The 17,547-nt window shown below is 45.0% G+C and overlaps 1 protein-coding gene and 1 pseudogene across 4 annotated transcripts in view; both read right to left on the bottom strand.

The window, feature by feature from the left end:
- The window catches only part of IP6K1 (inositol hexakisphosphate kinase 1), a 71,034-nt gene that overhangs the window by 25,246 nt on the left and 28,241 nt on the right, over window positions 1-17,547 (bottom strand). The gene's annotated exons all lie outside the window — the stretch shown is intronic.
- Window positions 8,016-8,508, bottom strand: LOC144267766 (ferritin heavy chain pseudogene; annotated as a pseudogene).

The raw sequence follows: 17,547 nt of genomic DNA, 5'->3' as shown, positions 1-17,547 counted from the left end.
GCACTTGGTCAGCTACTTGAGAAAGGACTATTCTCAGTAAGTGCCCAGTCAAGAAACACTTAACTGACAATGGACTTTGGGAGATGCCAATCCATATCTGAGCTTTCCTGGGAAAGTTCAAACTACAGTACAGACCCATTTATGAGCGGATGTCGGGAGTCAAGCCGTCACAACCGCGTGTTAATGGACCACGGGTTAAGAGGGCCATGCTGAAACATCTTAAGATATCTATATATACACACACACACGTATAATTATCTAGGATTACATACGTATTCACAGCGTTCCAAATACTACAGGCCTATCTGTTAATGGCGCTTTGCAAGAATATAAATTCAAATGTGTTATCTAATAAAAACATTACTACTACTACAGGGGTGAAAATAAGTCAGGACACTTACTGGTACGGGGCGGGGGCAGCTCTGGCCCCCGGAAGGGGCGGGGCCTCAGGCAGAAAGGCAGGGCGAGGGTTCAGCATCCCCCCGCCAGCCCTTCCAGGCTGCCTGGTCTGCGCCGCCTGGGGTTCCCGTGTTGATTTAAAGAGCCCGGGGCTCCGGACGCCACTGCTGCGGTAGCAGCGTCCGGAACCCCGGGCCGTTTTAAATCGCTGGCACCAGGGCAGCTGCTTTGAGGATCCTTAAAGCACTGCCGCAGCAAAGGACTATCCTTTACCATTTTAACATTGCTGCCCCTTCTCCCCCCCCCCCATCAGCAGCAAAGACGTACAACACGTTTCCACTCCACACTTCCTGTTGATTTCTAGGTCAGTGAGTTAGTGACCAAATCTGTAGCGCTACACAGCAAGTTCCTGTATCATGTGTTAACAAGTCATGTGTGTTAAATAGGTAGCACTGGGAGGCATGGCGCTACCGCGCGTTAAGCGCATTCGTGTGTAAACACGTCTGTACTGTAACATGTAAACACTGGCGTCGGCCTGCAAAAAGCTGAATCATTCATGAACATGTGACTTGCCTGGTGGCTACAAACTCCATCTTGTTACTGTGATTTTGCACAGAAGAACAAAGGGGTTTCAGCCCACAAGAGGGAGAATACAAAAGACCCTGGAAGCCTCTCTGTTTTGCCTTCAGCTAGCTTGAGAGATGACTTCTCCACCCCAAAGAGATGCCTGAAAGAAATTGGAACAAAGGACAGTAACTACGGGGGTGTGAGTGATTGCTGGACCCAGACTAGGAAGGAGTCCAGTCTGTGAAAGAAGCTTATTGGAACATCTCTGAGGGTGAGATTTCATCTGTAATCAGTTTCTTAATGTATTAGGCTTCGACTTCCAAGTTTTGTTTTATTTTGCTTGGTAACTTACTTTGTTCTGTCTGTTATTACTTGGAATCACTTAAATCCTTTTTTATATTTAATAAAATCACTCTTCTTATAAATTAACCCAGAGCAAGTGATTAATTCCTGCGGGAGCAAACAGCTGTACATATCTCTCTATCAGTGTTACAGAAGGCAGACAATTTATAAGTTTACCCTGCCGGCCGTCAAGTATCATTCCTCAGTGAAGTCACACCCTTATCTCCCATCACCATCTAGTATTGGTGCAATACCCCAGGGAAACAGAGGCACTAAACTAGCAGAAGACACTAAACTAGGAAAACTCCCATGCAACATTACCAGGTTAATACTCCCTACTCCATCACAGCAGATTATAAAACCGCAGGCCAGAGCCACCTTCCCCTTTAGTACAGGTAGCTGCAGTCTGCTCCATTTTATGCAAGGGAAATTAGATCCCCAGGTTTGTGGTCACATTGAGTGGGGCTTTGGCTAGGACACTGGAGTTTTAGATTAGCTCCAGATTGCCTGACTTCCCCTGAAATCAGATAATTCCATGCCCACATGACCTCAACGGCCCTCATAAAATAATGATATCTGCAAGTGACAAGCTGTCAAGATTCCTTCCCCACTCTGAACTCTAGGGTACAGATTTGGGGACCTGCATGAAAGACCCCTAAGCTTATTCTTACCAGCTTAGGATAAAAACTTTCCCAAGGTACAAACTTCGCCTTGTCCTTGAACAGTATGCTGCAACCACCAAGCGATTTAAACAAAAAACAGGGAAAGAGACCATTTGGAGACATCTTCCCCCAAAATATCCCCCCAACCCTTACACCCTCTTTCCTGGGGAAGGCTTGATGATAATAATATCCTCAACAATTGGTACAGGTGAACATGGCCCCAAACCCTTGGATCTTAAGAACAATGAAACATCAATCAGGTCCTTAAGAGAAGAATTTTATTTAAAGAAAAGGTAAAAGAATCACCTCTGTAAAATCAGGATGGTAAATACCTTACAGGGGAAACAGATTCAAAACACAGAGAATCCCTCTAGGCAAAACCTTAAGTTACAAAAAAGAGACTAAAACAGGAATACACATTCCCTCCAGCACAGCGAATTTTACAAGCCAAAAACTAAAAGAAAATCTAATGCATTTTCTAGCTAGATTACTTACTAACTTCACAGGAGTTGGAAGCCTAGCATCCTTGATCTGTTCCTGGCAAAGGTAACACACAGAGAAAACCCTTTGTCCCCCCCTCCAGATTTGAAAGAATCTTGTCCCCTCATTGGCCATTTTGGGTCAGGTGCCAGCAGGGTTACCTTAGCTTCTTAACCCTTTACAGGTGAAAGGATTTTGCCTCTGGCCAGGAGAGATTTTATAACACTGTATACACAAAGGTGGTTACCCTTCCCTTTATATTTATGACACAGACACAAGCAGAGAAGCACTGTTAAGCCAAAGCTTGTTGGATTATATTAAAGAAGTTCTGTATTAAAATCACAAATGAGTTTGATTCCCCATAGTTTAAATTCCAGGGTATTACTAATTATAGGTCTCTTGGTTTTTGGTACTGTTTCTCTCCCTCTCTGTGTGAAACTCGCAAGCAAATTGTATTAGTACATTCTAAGACAGAGTCTGTTCTCAAAGCAACACTTTGTAACAGAAATAGCACACAGAGACTCCCCACCCTTTTGTTGTATTTATCTCACTTTGTTAACAATTGTGATTAAAATAGAAATAGAAATAGAGGATGTATGTGGATGGATGCTTGGTGTGGATAATAACAATGATCAGGGAGGTGCCAGCCTAAGAATTTTTGGTCCATCGGCCAAAGAAGGCGTCAAGTGGAAACAACCAGAGGACCCCTGGAGGGCAGACTGGAATCCACCCAACAGCCTCAAGGATGGGAGAACCAAAGAACAACACGGAGCCATCAGGAATGTGCCATCTGTTGATTGATTCAGCAACAGCATGATGAAGCAATTCCCATAGACTAGCATAGGAATAAATTCCTATAAAAATGGACTCTAGAAACTGAGAACTTTGGGGTCTGATTCTGCAAACCAACTTCCAGGAGCGTCAGATGTGCATCTGACAAGGCCCTGCTCCCTCTTCGTGTCCAAGCCACCTGGGCAGTAACTGGCTGGTAGCTATGATAACAACCTTTCATAACCTGCATGCGTGTATGAATGAATGTGTGAATAAATATGAAACTGAATGGAATGTTATAGATATAAGTAACTGCTAACTATGATTCTTTCTGTATTCACAATAAATGTGGCATTTTTACTTTTCCCCTTTAATAAGATCCTGCTGGTTTTTATTTTATTGGTATAACAAGCTGGGGTTGGAGAAGACTATAGGGAAGAGATAACACCCAACCAGGCCTTTAGTCTTTAACCCTTCATCATACTTGTGTGCTGCAAGCAAATGACAAGGCAATGAAATCAGTGGAATGTCCTGACACTCCTGGACCTGTCAGTTGCAGAGCTTTGCTTTGACAGGGAAATTCAGTGCAGTCAAAGGTGTAAATGGGAATTCCCTGGCTCTTGGGCATGTTTCATCTTAAAAAGGAGGACGGGAGAAGATTGAGAAATTCAAACAAAAACTACAATCAAGAAGACTGTATTGTATTGTAAGCATGAAAACCCTTACACTTTGTAGACAACAGATCTATACTGGGAGGAGCAGAATGGAGCAGCTGGGGACTCATGAACAACTGCTAATGAAGTGAGAGAGCTCAGACAGACAATACCTGGTATGGATCATGCATCACAGGCTTTGTCCTCATAAATGGGATGCTGTGTGGACACTTTATTTTGGTCTAGCCTAAACTTGTTCCTAATGGACTTCGGTTAAACCCAAATAAACCTAGTTTAAACAAAAACCAGTGTCCACCCAGCCTTTGACACTGAATTAACTAAATCAGGTTAAAAAGAAACCCCACACCTTTAGTTAAATCTAAAGCCCTCAGAAAGCATGTTAAATGATCTGATCCAGTGAGTAAGAGCAGTCTGCAACACAGAGAGAGAAAGAGGGAGGCAGGCAGACAAACAAGCAACACATGACTTCCCAGTCTGGAAATACTAACAATCTGAACCACAAGAACTGCAGCTTTCTCTCCTTGTGCGATTCAGTTCATCTCCTCTTCTCTAGCAAACCAAATAGCCAGTTACAAGGAGGCAAAGAAAGGAATTCTAGGTTAGACTAAATTCACTCTCTCTCCAGATAACCAAGTACTGTTTCCTAACAAGCTAGCAGACTGAGAAGAAAATCTTAGAAAAGGGGAGTCAAGACAGCTGGCAGCTAACATAGCACAATTCCCTGTCCCATGGTCACAAAGAAGCTACTTGGGGATTCCACTTCCCCTCCGAGAACAGGAACATACAGACTGAACGTCCCCCCTGTACCATGAAAGGACGTGCTGGGGATTCTAGCACCCTGAAAAACTTCAGAGGTTTGCACTGGCACTTTCACTGACTAGTTATTACAAAAGTGCATACTCCATCTCCGGCCTCAGCAACTTTTTCTGCCTCTTCCAAATATTCAGACAAGGAACTCCCCCCTTCTCTGGCTAGAAATAAACACTGATTTATAATAAGCACTCCCACTTGCAAGTGTTCTTACAGATCTTCGAGAGTTATAGTTTTGAAGTGTTCCCCTATGACTGACAGACTCTGGGGATTTGACAGTCCAGCCACCAGGGTTTCACTTCCCAAATGCAGAATTCTGATGAGTTCGGCCTACCTGTTCCCCTTCAGGCGAAAATTTCTGCTGTTTTGTATTCTCTGAAAGAAGCCAACAAAGCTGGCATCAGTAAAACTGGACATCCCTTATGACAAGATGGAAAGGACACCAGGAGATGCTTTTCTCTGTGTGATCTTACTAGGCAAGGGACATGGCAGAAGTCACTTACACTGTGAGTAACTCATGGGGTAGCTTTAGTTGTGCCATCATTCCCTCCTTGAGCAACTGCTGATTTGAAGTAGCTAGCATTCTAGCTCACTCTTTGTCAGTCACCTCTAAGGTACTGTCATTACTTAGCCTCATTTCCTAGAAAATACACCAAGGGCAATGCCACAGATTGCATCTACCAACCTTAATCTGATCCGGCTCTGACTAAGCATCTCTGAAATCTGCATTACTTCTAAGTCTGTTTCAACCCCTTCCAAGACCTCACTGTATCTGAAGGATAACAATTATAGTTGCAGCCATAAAGCAGGAGACATAGCCTACTGTAAACCATACTTGCCTTGAACACAGGCACTGAGAGAAACAACTGGCACTTCTGCAGTATGAACTGGATGACCAATCCCAGCTATCATGGTGGGCCCTTGTCCATGCTCAGTAGAAATGCCTAAATTGGAAATACTCTGATTAAGTGTCATCCAGACCTGTTTTACAAAGTCTATGGCAACTAACACCTAGCAGTGGTAAAATGCATTCTGTATGATAAGGAGCTCCGACAGAACTCCTGAGAACAGGAAGACTCCGTGCAAAACGCTGAGTTCCCAGCTTCAAACTGTACAAACACTTTTCAAAGAAATGGTTAGAAAAAGTTAACACGCTGGGAAAACTACCATTTTTCCCCCAACCTTATTCTCAAATAGCGTGACCAGATGCCCTGATTTTATTGGGACTGTACCGATATGAAGGGCTTTGTCTTCTATAGGACCCTATTACCATCTCCCCTCCGGTACCAATTTTTTACCCTTGCTATCTGGCCACCCTATTCTCTGAAACCGTTACACTGTTTTTGCTCAAACTTTCCAACGTTCTTCACCTTGAGGCAGAGACCAGGTGTGAAAAATGTCAATTTAAAGTTCGGCAAAGCTACAAATAATGAACTCAGAGGTTTAATTGACACGCAAAAAGCCTTAAAGGTGCAGTTAAGGTTGCAGGCACCTTACAAACAGTTTTATGCTGCTCATGCCATCCCAGAATGGAGGAGCTTCACTCCCAAATCTCCAACCAGGAAGCATGGTGCTAAAGTTCCCTTCAACACGCCTTATAAGAACATTAGTGTTGTTTTGGTATTTCTTTTAATGCCAATGCCCTTGGAAGGGGTGTTGAAGGCCATTGGGGGGACAGGCCTTGCTGGGTACAGGGAGCATCCTCCCACAGCAACTGGTCCTCGGTCATGCACCCCTCATGCTGCCGCTACACACTTCAGGAGGAACTGGATGGGATTGTCAGATTTTATGGTCAGAAGCAATAGAGCTTTGAGCTCCAGAACACCATAAACCCTCATCCAGTAATGCATGCCTCAGGTCCATAACTTCTGGTTGAACTGTAATGTATCTTAATAGTAAACATTCACTCTTGATTTTAAGACTCCAAGTGATGGAGAAAGTACCATATCCCCAGATAAGTTGTTGTAATAATTCCTTTCAATATTAAAAAACTGCAACTTATTTCTAGTCTCAACTTGTCTTCAACTTCCTGCCACTGTATCTTTCTGCCTTTGTCCAATAGGTTAAAGACCCCTCCAACATCAGAAACCTCTTCCCCATGTAGGTACACATAGGACATAACCAACCTTCGCATCAATCCATAGAACCCTTCTGGATGGCTAAGAGAAATTTGACCTTCTTCATTCTCATGGTAAGGCAGGTTTTCCAGAAGATGTCTAATTTCTTAGGGCTGTCATCTGGAAGATTTGATTTAGATCAGCAGTCCCCAAACTTTTGAGGGTTGCACTCCCCTCACCCCTGTCCAAGCCCCCCTCCGACCCTCCTGGAGCTGGGGTTGGAAGAAGGCTGGGGGAGGGGGAATGGACAGGGGTAAAGGGGGGTAGGCTGGGGGTGGGTCTGGGGCCAGGAGTGGGACTGAGGCTGGGGCAGAGCCACAGCCAGACTGCGGTAGGGGCCAGCAGCCAGGCCCGCAGCCAGGTGCAGCTCTGTTCCTGGCCTTGGCCCCAGCCTCGGCCCCAGGCCAGGAACAGAGCCCCGACCAGCGGCCGGGGCTGTCACAAGGCTGGGTGTGGAGCCACGCTGAGGCTGGGGACGGGGCCAGGCGCAACGTTCCCTCTAATTTTTTCCATCCATGTGTGGAATAAATGTTATGTGCACCGCGATACGTGCAAATGTGCGCCACCAGTAGAAACAAAAAATCTAGATACAATATATATTTTTTAAAAGTTACCATAGGGATAATTACTCCAGTCAGGACAGATTAGGCATTTTAGAACTCACTACTCAAAGAATTAAATTTAAGTGCAAGACAAATAAAAATTATGAAATGCATAGACCCGTCAAAACACTAAAATGACACACTTTGAAAGTGTGTGTTGGGGGGTGGGAGGGAGAGAGACGCCTGCTGGGGAAATCTCAGAAACAGTGCACTGTCTCCTTAAGAAAGGCACTCACTCACTGTTCACCGTGAGTCCTGAGCCAGGCTCTGTCCCTTGCTCTGCAAAGATTGGGTATAGGGACAGAGGAGAGGGGGACACCCTGATATCAGGACCTCCCCTGCCCCCCACTCTGCACAGCCAAAAGGAGGTTCCTGGGAACAACTGCAGGATGGAGCAACATTGCGGGAGGGGCACCTGAACACAAGCTGCTGCCTATGCGCGCTCTGCTATCAGCTGGCAGCATTAGACTCTCTCCTGGGTGGCCACAAAGGCGTGCAGCTTATAGGGAACACAGGCCAGGCGTGGGATGCAGCCAGGAACCAGAGCAGAGCTGTGGGCGCGGGGGGGGTGGGGGTGGGGGGGTGGTAGGGTTAGTCACACAAATGAGGGTCATTCTTGTCAGTTGCCAGCTTGTGCAGATCAAGGAGTGACTGGTTCACATTCTTTTCCAGGTGCAAGGCACTCGCCATTGCTGTCAACCCATTCTCCCAATCATCACGATCTGGTTTCTTGATGTCCTGCAAAAAGATGCGACCGCCCCTCTGGTTCTGCAGCTTCATGAGTTTTTCAGCATGCTCACGCTCCTCATGGGACTGGTGCAGGAAATACTTGGCAAAGTTCTTTAGAGCCACATCATCCCGGTCAAAATAGAAAGACACGCTGAGGTACATGTAGGAGGCGTAGAGCTCCAGGTTGATCTGGCGGTTGAGGGCCGCTTCGCAGTCCTGGTTGTAGTTCTGGCGCACCTGGGATGGATACGAAGACATAGCGCTGCTGCTGCTGTTCCTGCTGCTGCTACGGGAGCCAAGAGGATACAAGGGAGGCTGGGTGATGCTCCCTCTGTGCCCCTGTGGGGGCTTGCCCAGGCCCTGCCACCCCCCTTCCCGGACAGTCCTACACATGCGCCCCACACTTTGAGGACCTCTGCTTTAGATAAACAAATCACTGGGTTCAATGCAGAGGTGTCTGGGAGAAATGTAATGGCATGCGAGAGAGAGGGTTAGAGTGGATGGTGCCTTCTGGATTTCAACTCTATGAATGTGTTCTGAACCCATTCCAGTTTCCTTCCATGTCCCTTCCAAAGTGCAGACTCCAGAATCATCACAGTATCCATCAACGGTCTCGCTAATGTTATATGCGGAGGTAACGCTACCTCCCTACTCCAACTCAACATTCCCCTGATCCAAGGATCAAATTGGTCCTCTTAGCCACAGCACTGAGTTGGGGTACCCCATATGCCCCTCAGGACAGTGGTAGTCTTTGCTATGTGTGTGCAGTACCCAGCCACAATGGGGCCCCAATCCCAACTGGGACCTTTGGGCACTGCGATAAATGCATATTTACTCTATTACTTCACCACACTACTGGCAGGGTAAGGTACAAGGAACACCAAGCAGAACACTGATCAAAGGCAAGTCAGAAGGGTCTGGGGTGGTTTTCCTTTATGAGTGTTGGAGTCACCCTGGACACACATGGCTCTCCTGTACTGCTATACCACTTTGTCAGCCCGCAAAAGGTGCCAAGGGTGGGGACTCTACTTCCCTTTCCTGTAGCTCACAGACGTACCACACTAGTTTGCTCCCTTACCCTTACTTAAAGCTCTCTCAGCTGGCCCTATATTCCTGCACCTTTATTGACTAACGGACGTGCCATTTCCTCAAGGAAATATTTTCACAGCACTTTCCATATTACTGACAGCTGAAGTGGAAAATTACAATTATGTCCTAAACTACACGCTATCGATTGCACTCCTCCCTTCACCCAGCACATACAAGAAAAAATACCCTGCCGTACTGTCCTCCAGGATCAGCAGTACGAGCACAAGCTCACGCTATGCAGGTTTATAAAACTCTCTCTCCTTGAGCCAACAAGTAACATTTTGCATGACATAGGAAGGGCATTCTCAAAGTTCTTTGGGCCGCAGTCTGCCAGCCTTGCTCACATTGAGCAGCAGCCAACTCCAAGGAGTCCTATTAGTTTCAACGGGATTACGTGAAGGAGACCTTCTCTGACATAGCTACCACCTCTTGAGGAGGTGGATTTATTATGCCGACGGCAGAGCTCTCTCCCGTCGGCATAGCACATCTTCACCAGATGTGCGACAGTGATGTTGCGCTGCTAGTGTAGACTAGGCCCTCCGTTTAGGCTTTTTTATAGGCAACGCGGGGAGGGGGGGCGGAAATCTGGGGAGCTATAGAAAATACAATGGGCCAGATTCTCAACTGTGCATGAGGGAGCCAGCTGCAGACCCCTCCCCCCACCATCCTGTGCCCCCTGGCATCAGCATAAGTTAAAGCAGTTCCTTGGCTGCAGTGGCTCTAACTTAAGCCACTGACATAGGATCTCTAGGAGACTTGACACCCAATCTTCCACTGACATATGGAGTACCCCTCTGCCAAACCCCCTACACGGGTGGAAGTGGCTGGCACAGGAGACAATTCTGCCATCTCCACCAATGGAGAGCTCCCCTGAATGAGGAGGAATTCTCCACAGGCCAGCTACAGCCAGAGTCTAGCCACTTTGCATCAAAGTGGCCACAACAGACTGGAAAATCCAGCACAGTGTTCTTTTAACCAGTTTCCCCCTCCATCCCCTGAATCTCTGACCCCAGAAAGTTTAAACAGAAGGACCGTTAGCTTCAAACCAAGACTAAAAGTTATCTGCAAAATCAAATGTTTTCTTCAGAAAATTATGAGAGTTTGCAAGATCAGGGGGAATGTGTGTCTATAATCACAAAATTTACACCCTCCATTCCCACTCCCAAGTTCCTCTCACCACCCATTCTCATGGATGCCAAGGTAAGGACAAGGGTTCTACAGAGCTGTACAGTCAGACTGACAGATGGGTTTCCATGGACCTTTCAAATACTGTAACACTGGTCAGTGTGGCTTCTGACCCACAAAAATTATTGACCCAAGAGTTCATCTCAGAGGGCAAGATTGTGCCAGGAATTTGAGAGCCCACTCAAAACCACATCACTCATGTGACACCTTTTCCTGCTCCTGTGGGACAGGGTACTAGGGGCAACAAAAATAAAGTTAATCCAGCCCTTCCTGCTGCTGTTCCTTTCCCCTCTTAGCTATTAGCGGCTACAACTACTCCACTTTTCTCTGCTCCATCCCAGCAACATCAGGTGGGAGATGTCACCCGGTGTGGTGCACAGGCAGTGTGCACTTCAGCCCTCAGCTCTACTGACCATGGCACCCAGGAAAGGTACAGGAGCATACCAGGTGGCGGTACCTTTCCTAGCAGTCTGATTTTCAGAGATGAAAGTATCCAGAGTACAAAGAGATTTCAGTGGGAATTCATTTAAATATCAAAAATTCAGATTTAGGCTCTTAACTTTATGCACCCAAGTTTGGAAGTTTCAGACACAGGGTACTGGTAACTTTGGTTTACAACCACAACTAACAATATAATGATCACTAAGAAGTCTACTAGCCCTGTAATGCCAAAGCACGGTAATTTAGGGAGCTGTTACAGACAAGAGACACTAGTGTTCCATTTAGGCTTTCAGAAAAATAGCAGGTCTGCAGCTCACACAGCAAACAAACTTCCAACAGCTGACCTGCTGTCTGTCTAGTTACTATTTCAACATCCTGCAAAAAATGGTTAAATTTCTAATGGAAAATACTAACACCAAGGAGGTTCTACATTGCTTTCCTAGGATTTGCAAAAACTAAAAATTTGAACTTGGTGATTAAGATAGCAGAAAGAAACCATACAGAAAGCAGAGATGTAACAATACATCAGCTGTTTGATTAATAGGTTTTAATAGATTCGAAGGCCAGAAGAGACCACTACGATCATCTATTCTGACCTCCTGTGTAACACAGGCCAGAGAATTTCCCCAAAAGCGTTTTCTACGAAAATATCCAATTTTGATTAAAAAAAAAACGGTCAGCGGTGGAGAATCCACCATGACCCTTGGTAAACTGTTCCAATGGTTAGTTACCTTCACTGTAAAAATGTAGGCCTTATTTCCAGTCTGAATTCCAGCCATTGGATCATTTTAGACCCTTCTCTGCTACACTGAAAAGCCCACGGTTAGTAGGTACTTATAGACTATAATCAAGTCAACCTTTAATCTTCTCTTTGAACTCCTTGAGTATTACACTATCAGGCATGTTTTCTAATCCTTTAATAATTCTCCTGACTATTTTCTGAACCATCTCGAATTTATCAACATCCTTCTTGATTTGTGGAAATGGCCACAGCATTCCAGCAGCGGTACACCAGTGCCAAATAAAACACCCTCTCTACTCCTATACAAAATCCCCCTGTGCATGCATTCAAGGAATGCATTAGCTCTTTTGGCCACAGCACCACACTGGGAATTCATGTTCAGCTGATTATCCACCACCACCCCCAAATCTTTTTCAGAGTCACTGCTTCCCAGGATAGTCTCCCCCATTCTGTAAGTAAGGCCTACATTCTTTGTTCTGAGATTTACACATTTACATTTAGCCACATTAAAATGCATATTGCTTCCTTGCACCCTGGTTACCAAGTAATCCAAACTACTCTGTATGTGTAACCTATCCTCTTCATTATTTACCACTCTCCCAGTTTGGGTATCAGCTGCAACCTTATTACTGATGATTTTATGTTTTCTTCCAGGTCACTGACAACAATGTTAAATAGTATATGGTCACAAACAGACCCCTGCACGACCCTACTGGAAACAGACTGATGATTCCCCATTTACAATTCTTGTTTTTCTGCCATATGGTGATAGTGGAACAGTGAAAGCAATGGCATGACTACAGTTGGATCTTAAGGTCTTTTATCCAGTCCAGAGCAGACGTATTAGCTATGTGAATGCCTGTGACACCTCCAAGATGAGCATAAAGAAAAGGAGTACTTGTGGCACCTTAGAGACTAACAAATTTATTTGAGCATAAGCTTTCGTGAGCTACAGCTCACTTCATCGGATGCATTCAGTGGAAAATACAATGGGGAGATTTATATACACAGAGAACATGAAACAATGGGTGTTACCATACACACTCTAACCAGAGTGATCGCTTAAAGTGAGCTATTACCAGCAGGAGAGTGGGGGGGGGACCTTTTGTAGTGATAATCAAGGTGGGCCATTTCCAGCAGTTCCGTCTGAGGAACAGTAGGGGGTGTGGGAGGGGGGAGAAGATAAACATGGGAAAATAGTTTTATTTTGTGTAATGACCCATCCACTCCCAGTCTCTATTCAAGCCTAAGTTAATTGTATCCACTTTGCAAATTAATTCCAATTCAGCAGTCTCTCGTTGGAGTCTGCTTTGATGAGCATGTGACCGTCTGATGCATCCAATAGTTTGCATCACATCACAGTCACAGTTTGATGATTCCCCCACTTTCCCTCTATGAAGTAAATATGTACATCTTCCATATCAGGTGCGAATATGGTTTTGAGCGGTCCACACACACTGTGGGGAGGAGAAGTCTGGCACTTGCACAGTTGGGTCGATTAGATTTTTGTTTGGCATGCTGGCAGCAGCCCAGGCTTCAGACCTCTTCTGCAAACACCCTTCTCTTCCATAAGGAGGGCTGTGGCACGAGATCAGAAGGGTTTTCTTGGTTTTAGTCAGTGGTGAGGAGGGTGTTCTAGATCATGGCGGAGCGGTAGTGTAGTATTTGCCATGATCTTTATGTACCCCCTAACTGTTGCAGCATCTTGTTGAATAGTTGCTCATGCAACGTTAGCCAATACTGATAGCCATGGAAATAGCACTGGTGTGAGGATGCAGTTAACTATGCAAAGAGCGGTGTTAATTTCAGTGTCCATTAAAATGGTGTGTGAACTTCCGCTCCAAACTGGGGCATAGTGTGGAATGGACCAGAGCTAGTATGGATATTTGGAGGGTGTGGGAGTCACTTCCGCAAGACACTCTTGCATGCTTCTGTACGATATTGACCCTGGCCTTTGTTTGCCTTTTGGTTTATTCAAGGTGGCGACAGAAACTGAGCATGCAGTCCAGGGTTATCCCCAGGTACCATGGATTATGATTGTGCATTAATGGCGACTCACAGAAATTGATGTTTAATGTCTTCTTGGCCTGGGTATTATTCAAATGGAAACCTGAGACCACTCTTTGTGGCATTTGACTTTAACTGCTCTGCCCTGAAATAGGTTTCTAGGTCTTGTTCTAGACCAAACGTTCTCAAACTTCATTGCACTGCGACCCCCTTCTCACAACAAAAATTACTACATGACCCCAGGATGGGGGACCAAAGCCTGAGCCCACCCAAGTCCCACTGGCCCGGGTGGGGGGGCCAAAGCCTGAGCCCCAGCACCTTGGGGGTGGAAACGGTCAAAACAAAGCCCAATGGCTTCATCCCCAGCCAAGAGGCCTGTAACTTGAGCCCTCCCCAGCTGAATCCCCCGAGCCTGACCCACAGTTTGAGAACCGCTGTTCTAGAACATTTGGAAACCTATCAGTTAGTCAGTTTTTAATACATTTCATGTGTGCTGTGTTAATTTTATATTGTTCTAGTTTTGTTTTTTAATTGAAATTTCATGTGGTTAACAAGTCAAACATCTTACAGACGTCTGTCATGTCAACACTATTACCTTTATCAACCAAACACATAATCTGCTCAAAAAAAGACTGTAAATTAGAGCCTGTCAAAGTATTTTACATAAACCATGTTGATTTGCATAACCCTTTTTTAACTCTTTATTAATCGAGTCCCATATTAGCTGCTCTATTACCTTGCCAGGGATCAACGTCAGACTGAGAAGCCTATAGTTACCTAAGTCAGCCCGTTTATCCTTTTTAAAAATTTGCTCTTTAGCTTTCTTCCAGTCTTCTGGAATTTCCCCAGTACTCCAAGGCTTACTGAAAATCAATATTAACAGTCCAGTGAGCTCCTCACCCAGCTCCTTTAAAAATCTTAAGAACTGCAGTTTAATTTTAATAGTTTGACAGCCCTGGAGACTGATGTCCTCATTATCCTCAAAACAGGTGCATGTGGGCATTTTCATGCCAGTGTGACTCAGCATAATTCTCAGATTAGATGGTAGTTCATTATAAAACCTTCTCCAACTGCAGTCATTCTACTAGGACAGCTATAAAGGAGCTCGTTATGCAGTGTCCCCCCTCCTTATGGGCACCTGAATTTCATCAGTAGCACCATCACAGTTAGGAAAAAGGGTAGATAGTAGAATTTTCCCACAGTGCAAAACATTTGTAGGGCTAGAGCAAAGATTTTCAAACTGTGGGCCAGGACCTGCGGAGGAACATTCAGAAGGCCAGAGCTTGGGGAGGGAGCACCACTTCCACACCGACTGACCTCTTTCTGTCTGGGTTGGGGAGGACAACCAAAAATTTTAACTCAAATGGGGGGGCTCAGCTCAAAAAGTTTGAAAACCACTGGGCTAGAATGTTGACACCGGTGTGGGGGGGTGGCACTAGGCATTCTGGGATAGGGTTACTTTGACTCATGTCTGTGCACGCCAGAGCACTGGGTTTGAACACGGGTCAGAAAATCCTTAACCTAGGGTTAAAATGCAGTGTAGACACTCTGAATACCATCTGAGACCCACCCTTTTAAGCTGCTTTCAAATACAGTAGGATACAGAGATTTTCATATTATGTCACAATTGAATCATGGGGGTTGGGGAGAGAACCAAGACCGTAGTCAGAGTGACAAGATTTTAAACTGAAAAGATGGGTCAGATAATATCTTTTATTGGACCAACTCCTGTTGGGGAGAGAGACAATCTTTCACGCTTCACAGAGCTCTTCTTCAGGTCTGAGAAACTTAGGTGTCCCAGCTAAATACAAGGTGGAACAGATTGTTCAACGTAAGTAGTTAACACATTTAAAGGGACCATTCCAGGTGAAGTGGCCAGTTAACACCCCTCCAGTCACAAGGAGGAAAGGAAGGGAGAGGGAGAAAAGTCGCTGGGGAGGCAGGATGTTAGTGGGTTGTTGTATGAAGCCATAAATCCAGTGCGTCTATTCAGTTCATGATTTTTAGTGTCTAGCAAAGTTATGAATTTAAGCTCCCAGGCTCGTCTTTTGAAAGTGTTGTGCAGGTTTCCTTTGGGGGATAAGGACTGATTGATCATTCTGTATGTGACCTCTTTATGAAGTGTTCACCCACAGGTGACAACGTGTTTTTGCCCTTTATCGTTTTCCTATGTGAATTATTTGAGAGCGTAATGATTGTCTGGTTTCTCCCGTATAGTTGCTACTGGGGCATTTAGTGCACTGGATGAGGTACATCACATGTTGTGATAGGCATGTGTAGGACCCACGGATTTTGAAAGGTGTCTTGTGGGGGTGCTGATCGTTGTAGCAGTGGAGGTATGTCCACAAGTTTCGCATCTGTTGTTCTGGCAGGTTCTGATGCTATTTGTTGGTGTGTCCTGGTCTATGTGGAGCTTGCTTCTGATGAGCTTACAGAGGTTGGGGGTGTGTTTTGAAGGCCAGAAGAGGGGGGTTCAGGAAAGATTTCTGTCAGGATGGGATCCCCCACCGAATATGGGTGGTAATTATTTGACGATACCCCATATGAGTTTCAGTGTGGAGTGGTAGATGACAACTAGCGGTGTGCTGTTAGGATACAGATATTCAGGCCTGTCTGTAAAGGCCTATACTCTAAGAATTTAGGTGTATTCTTATCACTTAGCTAGTTATAGAGGTATAAAAGAAAGAGTAAAAATCACAGTCTGCCTGTTTACGGGCTTTCTCTTATAGTGACCCTGTTCTTAGGCTAAGATCTTTGGCTAAACAGCAGAGGCAGCCATAACCTGGGAAGTGTATGGTCACATCTTCACATTCCAATAAGGCAATCTGGGGCTGTTAGAAAGGTGATCTGATCTATCACCTCCAGAGAAAGGGAAGAGCCTAGAGGACGTAAAGGAAGTTTAGTTTGATAGTTTTCTGTTCGGTAAGAACTCACTTATCAATAGACAGCTAGGAAACCCTTATGTCTTTATAGATGTAGTTGTGAAATCCTCACTTCTGTATTGTTTTGTCATTATAGTTCCCACTTTGCTATTGTTTGTCTGTATAATCTGTCTGGTTCTGTGATTGTTTCTGTCTGCTGTATAATTAATTTTGCTGGGTGTAAAGTAATTAAGGTGGTGGGATATAATTGGTTAAATAATCATGTTACAATATGTTAGGATTGGTTAGTTAAATTTCAGGAAAATGATTGGTTGGTTAAGGTATAGCTAAGCAGAACTCAAGTTTTATTATATAGTCTGCAGTCAATCAGGAAGTAAGGGGGGGGAAATGGGAACAGTGAATGGGGGTGGGGAAATTGGAATCATGTTTTGCTAAGGGGGTGAATGGGAACAGGGACACAGGTAAGGCTCTGTAGTGTCAGAGCTGGGAAGGGGGACACTGAGGAAGGAAACTGGAATCATGCTTGCTGGAAGTTCACCCCAATAAACATCAAATTGTTTGCACCTTTGGACTTTGGGTATTATTGCTCTCTGTTCATGTGAGAAGGACCAGGGAAGTAAGCAGATGAAGGAATAAGCCCCGTAACATGTGCGTTGAGAGGGCGTTTTATTTCTATATTACCAGCAGGACAGTGGGGTGGGAGGAGGTATTGTTTCATATTCTCTGTGTATATATAAAGTCTGCTGCAGTTTCCACGGTATGTATCTGATGAAGTGAGCTGTAGCTCACGAAAGCTCATGCTAAAATAAATTGGTTAGTCTCTAAGGTGCCACAAGTACTCCTTTTCTTTTTGCGAATACAGACTAACACGGCTGTTACTCTGAAACCTATATTAAAACAGGTTCTCTCAGTGGCCCATTCCATGATAGGATCTACTTCTCTTGTGGAGCGTCCTTTTTTGGTGAAGGCAGTTTTGAGCATTTTAAGGTGTATATCCTAGCCTTACCAGAGAACATGCTTTGAGGAGAATCTGAGCTCCTGGCTGTAG

The sequence above is a fragment of the Eretmochelys imbricata genome, chromosome 7 (genome assembly GCF_965152235.1).
Source record: "Eretmochelys imbricata isolate rEreImb1 chromosome 7, rEreImb1.hap1, whole genome shotgun sequence".
NCBI lineage: Eukaryota > Metazoa > Chordata > Testudines > Cheloniidae > Eretmochelys > Eretmochelys imbricata.
This window is presented reverse-complemented; position numbering and strand designations above follow the sequence as displayed.